The 10058-nt window shown below is 44.7% G+C and overlaps 1 long non-coding RNA gene across 1 annotated transcript in view; it reads right to left on the minus strand.

Annotated features, from left to right (window-relative positions):
* Positions 1 to 234: 234 nt before the first annotated feature.
* The window catches only part of LOC108518974 (uncharacterized), a 16156-nt gene continuing 6332 nt past the window's right edge, over positions 235 to 10058 (minus strand). The window contains exons 2-5 of the long non-coding RNA XR_001882492.1: positions 5872 to 6108; positions 5104 to 5229; positions 844 to 991; positions 235 to 439 (exon numbers count right to left, since the gene is read on the minus strand). This is a non-coding gene — a long non-coding RNA (uncharacterized LOC108518974). The remainder of the gene's footprint in view (positions 440 to 843; positions 992 to 5103; positions 5230 to 5871; positions 6109 to 10058) is intronic.

Raw genomic sequence — 10058 nt, forward strand, 5'->3', positions numbered from 1 at the left:
AAACTTTCAAAGGTTCCCCTCTGAATACCGCGTAAGGCAGTAAGTAGCCTGGTATTTGAGACCTTACACATTTTTATTCAAATCTGTCTTTCATTAATCGGATACTGTCCAAGGCCACCCAGCCTGTACCTTTTACTCATTTATAAAGAAATGGAAAATTCCTTACTGAATGAGTGACTGAATACATGCATGCAATGGTGATTGTCTTACACTTTATATAACACGTTCTCTGGATTTACTAATAAAAAATGCTGTAGGCCTCTTCCAGCGGCTTTCCCTCATCCTGGTCTGCATTGCTGGGGCTCTGGTTGCAGCCAACACTGAAGACTGCAGGGCACCTGACGAGACCGACATCTTGTCTTCCAGAGACGAGGGTAATGTCATGAGTCACTTCTTGGTCTTTCCCCTGTCTCTGCGCATGTGGTGTCAGCCGTGGTGCCTGCCAACCCGAAGACAGGACTTGCTACATATGTCAGCAGTGCAAGACACCCGAGTTACCCCGAGTTACCAAGGGCGAATCCCTATGGGTCCACAGCAACTGCAGTCCTTGCCTCCTCAGAAGAAAGAATTCGACTGAGGGGCGTAAGGCAGAAAAAGAGACCGAGCAAGTTTCAGAGCAGGAGTGGAAGTTTAGTTAAAAGGCTTTAGAACAGGAAAGAAAGGAAAATTCGCTTGAAAGAGACCCACGCAGGCGCCTGAAGGTCCAAGAGAGAAAAGAGAGCACAAGAAGACAGTAAAAAGAGAGGGTCTTTAACCTTGATCCTGGGACTTCATAGGCTCGCCTCTTCCCCAGGATGCTTCCCTTACAGGGTGGGTTTCCTGCGTGCGCAGTGCTCGCCTTACCCTTTGGGATGGAGCATGCGCAGTGTGTCTAGGGCGTTCTACGCAGGCCCCTCTGAGGCTTTCTTCCCTTTTCTGGTGGAGTGGGCGTCAAACGTCACCATTTTTGTCTCTTAACGCGCATGCCCAGGAAGTTGCTTCTGCCTGAGGCCTGCATTCAATTAACATTTTGATGTTAACAGGTGCGGACCATCAGGAAATGGTCTCTTCTAGTGCGGTGGAATTGTCATTTTTAGAGAGGCGATGCGATAATTGCCGAATCATCACCCGAGATTTCTAGTGGGTGGTGGGCAGAGCTCTCTTCTGCCCCTTTCTTGCGTAATTACCTGTAACGCATAAAGGGGGCTTGACTGGGACTTTGGAGTGAATTCAGGGAAGCAAGCCATGCGCACCTCGGTAGACCACTGGGGCTGAGACTTGAGAGTCTCTGGGCTTGCCGTCGGCCCATTGTAGGCAGATCAGTGCGAGGGATCCTCACACTCCGGCTACTACAAAACTGGGCCTTTATCTCTGCTTAACTAGAAAGAGGCCTGAGCGGGTGACTCATTCTCACTCATCAGAGCATCCGCAGTGCTGCAGCCCTGCCCCAATCTGCCTGTGTCTACTGGGACAGCCTCAAGACAGCCTCAACACCAAGGGAAGGAAGAGGAAAAAACTCTAGTTTTACAAACTGAACAGAATTGAGGAGGAGGCTCCTCGGGACCGGTACTTTCCTCCCGCACTGGCCTCTCTCACCTGCCACCATCAACTTTTACCCTCTTGGAATGTTCAAGCTGTTTGTCATTCCCTGGGAGCAGCTTGTCCACTGAGCTTCTACATTTGGGGCTGAGTGACAAGACATCAAAGGGACGAAATGGGCCAGTTCCCTAATCTTACCTCCCTGCGTTAAAATGGAGAATATATGGGAGTAAATAAATGGAAAATACACAGTCATTTCTTTACCATCACAGTCAATAACGGCAGAATCACTCCAGGAGGAAATGCACTCTGGGGGACTTCCTTCATCTGAGACACCTAACCTGGGGATAGCTTGGCTCTGTGTTCCACCTCCACCACCAGAGACTCTCTGCCCACTCCCTTCTCTGTATTCTCCAAGATCTGGGTTCCTGGAGAAAGGAGAAATGTTTTCTACCTGGAGTGAATATATCTGGTGTCCTTCCAAATAGCTGCAGCCCATGCATCTTTAATAAGAAGGAAGCCCTGATGAATGTCACAAAGCCAATAAATGTGGCCACCACCATGGTGGAGATGTTGTTATCCAGCTGTCAAGTACCTGCAGTGTGCAGGGCAGAGTAGAGATCAGACATGTTGCTCACCCAATTGGCTGATGATCAAAGTGCCTGTGTGTTTCTGTAGGCATTTCCAGTTCAGTGTACATTTTAGAGGCAAATAAATACACTCAGACAACCATCTCCCGTTTTTCTTCTCCCTACCCTCCACCTTTGATAATGGAAGAAACTCTTTTCCCTTCCCCCTCCCTTTTATAATAAAACAGTTCCTTGGAGGTGTCAGTGGGGCTGCTTAGGGGCAAAGGCCGCGGATCCCAACTCTGCACCTAGGAACTGGCTGATCCTTGTGACCCGGTCAACTGGGACCCAGTTGTAGCCAAACCTCTCTTCTCTCAACGGCAAGACCTGCAATTGCTCAGTTTCATCACAGATCCCAGTGGTTCTAGCTAGACTCAGGCCAAAGATGACTTGGGCCTTTTGATGAAAGGCCTTTGGGAAATTAGCACTTTTCCACTGTATTATTGGAGCTGCAGAAACTTGCCTACCTCTGGGATTCTGTTCAGCGCCTGACATCCTGAAAGTTTGCCTGGGCTCCTCCCAGCCCTTGTCTAACCCTGAATGAGCTGGCACTGGCTCGGCAGCCTGGCCTCACCTGGGATCCCTGTTTGGCTTGGCCTTTGTCAAGGAGGCCAGGAGCCTGAGGAACTAGAGGATTAAGCAACAGCTTCCCAGGGGCGAATTCCTGCCTAGCGCCTGGTATCTGGTTTCTGAGCCAAGCAAGGGTGGCTCTGTTTCTGCTGATTCCTGATTGTGGTTGCATGCTATATCCTGGTTCTCTATTCCTGCCTGGATGTTCCTCCCCAAAAGGAATTAAGTCAAGGGCCCTGAGAGCTGCGGGCCCAGATGTAGCTCTTACACGCAAACACTTCCACTTCGGAATTCTCAGAAGTTATTAAGACCTCTTAGAGCCATGCTGGGATCCTGGTAGCTCTTCCTCTGGGCCCAACTTAATTAACTTGGCCAGGTGTTATTTTAGACACCTAAAATAGGCGAGTGCTTGGTATCAGGGTGTTTTAAATTTCAGAGGGGCATGGCATGGCATGGCAAGTTTGAGGCTGGGACTTATAATGCACAAATAAGAGCCTTCTTTGTCACTCTAACAGTTTTGCTCATCTTTTTTTTTTTTTTTTTTTTTTTGAGGCAGAGTTTCCCTCTGTCGCCCAGGCTGGAGTGCACTGGCCGGATGTCGGCTCACTGCAAGCTCCGCCTCCCGGGTTTACGCCATTCTCCTGCCTCAGCCTCCCAGGTAGCTGGGACTACAGGCGCCCGCCGCGCCTGGCTAGTTTTTTTGTATTTTTTAGTAGAGACGGGCTTTCAAGTTTTGCTCATCTTTACTCACTATGTCTCAGATCACCCTGTGGGTGCTGAAGAGTTATGTCTGATTGTTTTTGCACACAGGTCAGAAATGTTTGAAAGATAGTCTGAATTTCTTGCCTCCTTTCCTAGAGCAAACCTAATAGCTCAGACTGCAGCAAGCTGCTGATATTCTATCTCTGTGAACTAGGAGGTGATAAGCTGAGGAATGCCTGCTCCTATCCCAATTTTTACCTGAGATCCCAGAAACTGGCATGCACCATACACCCCGGGTTTGCCAGGGACAAACGTGTTTAAGCCTGTCCTGTTATACACGTGAAAACACCCTCTGTTGTTCTCGAAAGTGAAAGCTGGACAATGAATTATGGAGTTGCCCTGTGTATAGAGGACATCCCATTCATTCGAGCTGTGTTCTTTCCAGACGTACAGAGAGCATGCTATGGCTGGAGAAGTTAGGGCTGAGAAAGGGAAGTGACTTGTCTACACTTACATAGTGAGTCAGTAGCAGAACCATTTAAGAGAATGCAGGGGCTTTGACTAATGTGCTACTCACTCCTGACACCACCCTGGTAAAGGGAGTAGAAAGGACAGGAATAGTTCAGTTGACAACATGTGGTGGAGGAGAGAAGCCTGGGTGCCTGTGCATGTGAAATGACATTAGAAGGCTTCCAAAAGGGCAGGCGCAAAATAATATTGCACAGTGCAATTGATCTTTAGTGGGAGCTCAAGAGCTGTTGGTTGATAAGTGAGTTGATGAGTTACAAGTGCCCACAGGGAGAAGGAAAACATCAAGCAGGATGACCAGGGGGTGCTGCAGAGAGGAAGCAGTGAACTGCCCGCAGCTGGCTGAGCCTGAGCCTGTGATGGGGCCGAGGGTGTGCAGGCACCCTACGGGCGGAAGGACTCAGGCTACCTCTAAGTCTACTGAGGCATTATTTACCAAGGTGAGGGTTGAGCTGGATTCTGAAAAGGAAATCTGGTAAGGAGAAAGAGGCGAGCCCAGCATGAAGGAAGGAGGTGTAGGGACAGTGGGCAGACGAGACTGCCCGGGGCAGAGGGAGATGGAAGAAAAGAAACAAAGAATGTCTGCCCAGCATCCTCATTTTTTTGGTTTTCTGGGAAAATGGTGAAACTCTTGCAAGTGGCGATTACAGAGGGCGGGAGTAGGAGAGAAACCACAGTGATTTTTTTTTTCAGGACCAAAAAAAATGTTTTCCCCAAACTAAACAAAGTCAGATTGAGAAATTCAACATAGTACCTCAGGGACCTGGTGGCTCATTGCTACGTCTTGCCACAGGCGCCGGCCTCAGATGCTCATGGCCGCCTGGGGAGGAGACGAGGACATTTAAACTTTTCAAGATCCAAACAGTCATGGTTCTCTTTTGCAAAATAGTTTTTGTCGACCTCCTATAGATAGTGGGGGTCACACCTTTTGTGAACCGCAGCACGACATGTGCCTGGATGCCTCCTCCCCACCTGTTACCTGCCCAGGGAGCCTCACCTGCCTCATAGGACAGCCTCATAGCCTGTGACTTAAGTGTGGTCCTCTTACACTGAAAGCCCCCAAGTGATGGCTGCTGTTGTTACCTAAAAGGTCATTTCCCTCAGATGACACCAGTGCTTTAGGATCATTAAAGAAACAAAGGAATCTTCTAATTACAAGCTGAAACTCTGCCTTCAAAAAGGGAGATGCGGCCAAATTCTTTAGGAAAAACTGGAGCTGGGGCCTGGGTGGTCTTGCTGGTATTCCTTCTTTTGTGATTAAATGAAGCCATTCATTTCAGAGCTGCCTTAAAAAAATGTAGGAGTCATTCAACCTTCTTCAGCAAATTATAGTGATTTTAAATGAACAAAAAAGTCTGTGGCCCTATTCACATCCCCACCCCTCCCCGCGTCAGAAATCATGTATCTGATGATGGAAATTATCCACAGCCTGAAAAGAAAAAATCATGGCAACTTCTCAGTTGCACATCGTACTTTCATATTTCTATTTATGTGAAATTCTTATTCTCAACCATCTGATTTTTGTTAACCTTAGGGATCTAAATCTAGTCAGGTCTTGTGCCTGCAGACCCCTTTAATTAGCGTGATAACTCAAATTGTTTTCAAATTGAGGTGGCTGTGCTTCTGATTCTTATCTGTGGAGCCAGAGGCCTTGGGGCCACCTGCACAGCCCCATTGGCTGAGATTTTATCTGCAAGCACTGCCCTCCCTCACAGGACTCTGCTGGCCAGGGTTGAACTCTGAAGCTTCTCCAACCTCAGGTGGAAATCTGAGTTCTTGCCCAGCCCAGACTGCTGGGGGATCTCAGCAGCCCACCTCGGCACACAGGAGGAGTGAGTGCTGAGCTGGCACAGCAACTCTATCCTCCTGTCCTCACCCTGGGATTTCTGATTTGCTGCAGGGTGTGGGAGAACCCAGCTCCCACCTCTGCTAGCTGTGCAGAGTGGAGAGGACGTCACCCTCTCAGACAAGAATGAGGGGCTTGCCCACAGTCTCAGCACCTCTCAAGTGGTCTCTGGAGGCAGCCCAGGCCACTGGCTACGATCCTGGGATCCTGGGATCTACGTAGTCACTGGTGCCAATGTCCATGCTAATAACTCTAGTGGCCACCTGTCCAGGCGAGGGCTGAACCCCGGCACCAACGTAACTTTTTCCAAGCAGCCTAGATTAGGCAATTGAAAGAAACAAAAACAACCGTGAGGTAGAAGGAACTTCAGCATAATCCTAGTTTTTATTACATAAATAGAGGGTGGGGGTACCCACCCCACCAAACCAAAAGGATTCATGACGCAGTGCAAAGTGCCATGTGCCTTCACAAAGAGAAGGGTCATGTCAATGTCAACTCCTACAGCAATTCAACTGTACAGAGACAAATGGTGTTTTAAAAATTCCGTTTTATTCATTGGTAGTTTTTCCCTTTTTAACAAAATTGTCTATATTTAAGGCATACAACATGATGTTTTGACACACATATACAGAGTGAAATCGTTACTACAGTCAAGCAAATTAACATATTCATAATCTCACAGTTATTTTTTGTGCGTGTATGATAAGAACACCTAAAATCTACTCTCTTCACAACTTTCCAGTGTACAATATAATATTACTAACTATGCTGTACACCATACCTTTAGATTTATTTATCACATATTTGCACCCTTCGACCTCTCCCCATTTCTCCCTCTCCCATCCCCGGTAACAGCCATTCTACTGTCTCTTTTCTACTTATTTAACTTCTCTTTTAGATTCACATATAAGATGAATCACAGTATTTTTCTTTCTGTGGCTGGCTTATTTCACTTAACATAATGTCCTCCAGGTTCATGCATGTTGTCAAAAATGGCAGCATCTCCTTTTTAAAGGCGGTATAATATTCCACTATGTGTGTGTGTGTGTGTGTGTGTGTGTGTGTGTGCATAAAAGCATACTGATTAAGGAAATTGTTTAAGCCATACTGGCCTGTGGTCTGAGTTAGACCATGATTGTGTCCTTTCCTTTGGCTGACCTTTATAATCCCTCAATAAGCTGTGCTAACATAGGGAGGCTGCATTTCCCAAATCCCTGTGATGAGCAGTTTCTTTATCCATTCATCAGTTGATGAACACTTAGGTTGTTGCCATATCTTGGCTATTGTGAATAATACTGCAATGGACATGGGAGAACAGGTATCTCTGTAAGGTACTGATTTAATTTCCTTTGGGCACATATCCAGCAGAGAGATTGCTGAGTCATATGATAGGTAGCTGTATTTTTAGTTTTTTTGAGAAACCCCTGCAATTTTTTCCATAACGACTGTCCCAGTTTATATTCCTACAAACAATGTATAAGGATTCCCTTTTCTCCACACCCTCTCCAACACTTGTTCTCTCTTCTTTTTGATAATAGTCATCTTGATGGATGTCAGGTGATATCACATTGAGGTTTTGATTTGCATTACTCCGATAATTAGTGATGCTGAGCACCTTTTCATATACCTGTTGGCCATTTTTATGTCTTCTTTGGAGAAATGTCTGTTCAGGTGCTTTGCCCATGTTTTAACTGGGTTATTCTTGTTGTTGCTTTTGAGTTGTGTGAGTTCCTTATATATTTTGTATATTAACCCTGTATCAAATCTCATGTTGGTGCAAAAGGAATTGTGGTTTTTGCCATTAAAAGTAATGGCAGAAACCGCCATTAATGCCATTAAAAGTAATGGCAAAAACCGCAATAACTAATATATGGTACACAAATATTTTCTCACAATCCATAGACTCTATTCTTTTCATTTTGTTGACTGTTTTCCTTGCTGTGTGGAAAATTTTTAATTTGATATAGTCCCACCTATTTATTTTTGCTTTTGTTGCCTGAGGTTTTGATGTAATATTCAAAAAAATCATTGCCAAGGCCAATGTCAAGGAGCTTTCCCCCTATTTTCTTCTAGGAGTTTTATGGTTTCAGGTGTTAGATCTTTAATCTATTTTAAGTTGATTTTTGGGTCTGTTGTGAGATGGGGTCTAATTTCATTCATTTTCATGTGAATATCCTGCATTCCCAATACCATTTACTGAAGAGGCTGATTTCTCCGTTGTACCTTCTTGGTGCTCTTGTCAAAAATTAGTTGATTGTATATGCTTGGGTTTATTTCTGGACTGTCTATTCTGTTTTGTTGGTTTATGTGTCTGTTTTTATGTCAATACCATACTGTTTTGATTACTATAGATTTGTAGCAAAATATAAAAATCACCAAGTATGATGCCTTCAACTTCGTTTTTCTTTCTTAGTAAGTTTGGCTATTGGGGTCTTCTGTGATTCCATACAGATTTTAGAACTGATTTCTCCAGTTCTGTAAAAAATGCCATTGGAATACTGACAAGGATGGTTTTGAATCTTCATACTGCTTTGTGTACTATGAACATTTTAACAATGTTAATTCTTTCAGTCCATGAATATGGGATCTCTTTCCATTATTTGTGTCATTTTAAATTTTTTTATCAATGTTTTATAATTTTCAGTGTGCAGGTCTTTCAGCCATTTGGTTAAATTTATTCCTAATTATTTTATTCTTTTTAATGTTATTAGTGAAATTGTTTTCTTTATTTTTTATTTTTTGGATAAGTCATTATTGTTGTGAAGAAAGGTATTGATTTTTGTATGTTGATTTTGTATTCTCCAACTTTACTGAATTTGTTTATTAGTTTAAACAGGTTTTTTGTGTGTGTGTTTGAAGTTGTTAGTGTTTTCTACATATAGGATCACGTCACCGGTAAACAGGGATAATTTTACTTCTTTTCTTATTTGGATGCCCTTCATATTTTTTTCTTATCTGACTGCTCTGGCTAGTACTTTCAATACTATGTTGAATAGAAGTGGCAAGAATAGGCATCCTTGCCTTGTACTGGATCTTAGAGGAAAAGCTTTCCATTTTTCTCACTGCTTATGTTGCTGTCTCTGGGATTTTCATAAATGGCCTTTATTATGTTGAGGAAATTTCCTTCTATACCTAAAACGTTGAGACTTTTTAATCAAGAAAGAATATTGCACATTCTCAAATGCTTTTTCTGCATCTATTGAGGTGAACATGAATAATCTTAAAGAGCACTTTGTGAAAGTGACTTACAGAGTGGTTGTGCCTAAAGCACTGACTCAAAAAATGATCAAGTGGTGGCTGGGCGCTGTGGCTCACGCCTGTAATTCTAGCACTTTGAGAGGTCAAGGGAGCAGATCACCTAAGGTCAGGAGTTTGAGACCAGCCTGCCTAAAATGGCAAAACTCTCCACTAAAAATACAAAAAAATTAGATGGGTGTGGTGGTGGGCACCTGTAATCCCAGCAAATTGGGAGGCTGAGGCAGGAGAATTGCTTGAACTCAGGAGCCGGAGGTTGCTGTGAGCTGAGAACGTGCTATTGGACTCCAGCCTGGGCAACAGAGCGAGACGCTGTCTCAGGAAAAAAAAAAAAAATCAAGTGGGCAAGAATTGCCAAATATGCATAAGGAAAATTATCTCAGAGAGGCTGGGGGTGGGGGTGGGTAGACAGATCAGCTTAGCCTCTAAGGTAGGGCATGTATATTCTTGTAGTAAGAAGTTATATAAAGGGCCTTCTCTTTGTAGGAACAGTAGCTTCTGCCCTAATTATAGGTCATTGTCATCATCTACCTAAAGTAGTAAGCATTAGACACTTGATGAGTGAGGATCAGGTGAAAGTAGTAAGTGTTGCTTGTAAGAGGTGAAAAGAAGGGCTATTCAACAAATGGTGTTGGAACCAGTGGCTAGCCACTTTAAAAAAAAATTAAGCTCGTTCTTTTTTTTTTTTTTTTGAGACGGGGTTTTGCTCTTTTGCCCAGGGGGGGGGGCCGGGGCCCGATCTTGGCTCAGCAAGCTCCGCCTCCCGGGTTCACGCCATTCTCCTGCCTCAGCCTCCGGAGTAGCTGGGACTACAAGTGCCCGCCACCATGCCCGGCTAATTTTTTGAATTTTTTTTTAGTAGAGATGGGGTTTCACCGTGTTAGCCAGGATCCATCTCCTGACCTGGTGATCCGTCCACCTCGGCCTCCCGAAGTGCTGGGATTACAGTGTGAGCCACCACGCCTGGCCTAAGCTCGTTCTTACCATACCCTTTCCCCCAATAAATTCCA

The sequence above is a fragment of the Rhinopithecus bieti genome, unplaced genomic scaffold (genome assembly GCF_001698545.2).
Source record: "Rhinopithecus bieti isolate Rb0 unplaced genomic scaffold, ASM169854v2 scaffold_46259, whole genome shotgun sequence".
Lineage (NCBI taxonomy): Eukaryota > Metazoa > Chordata > Mammalia > Primates > Cercopithecidae > Rhinopithecus > Rhinopithecus bieti.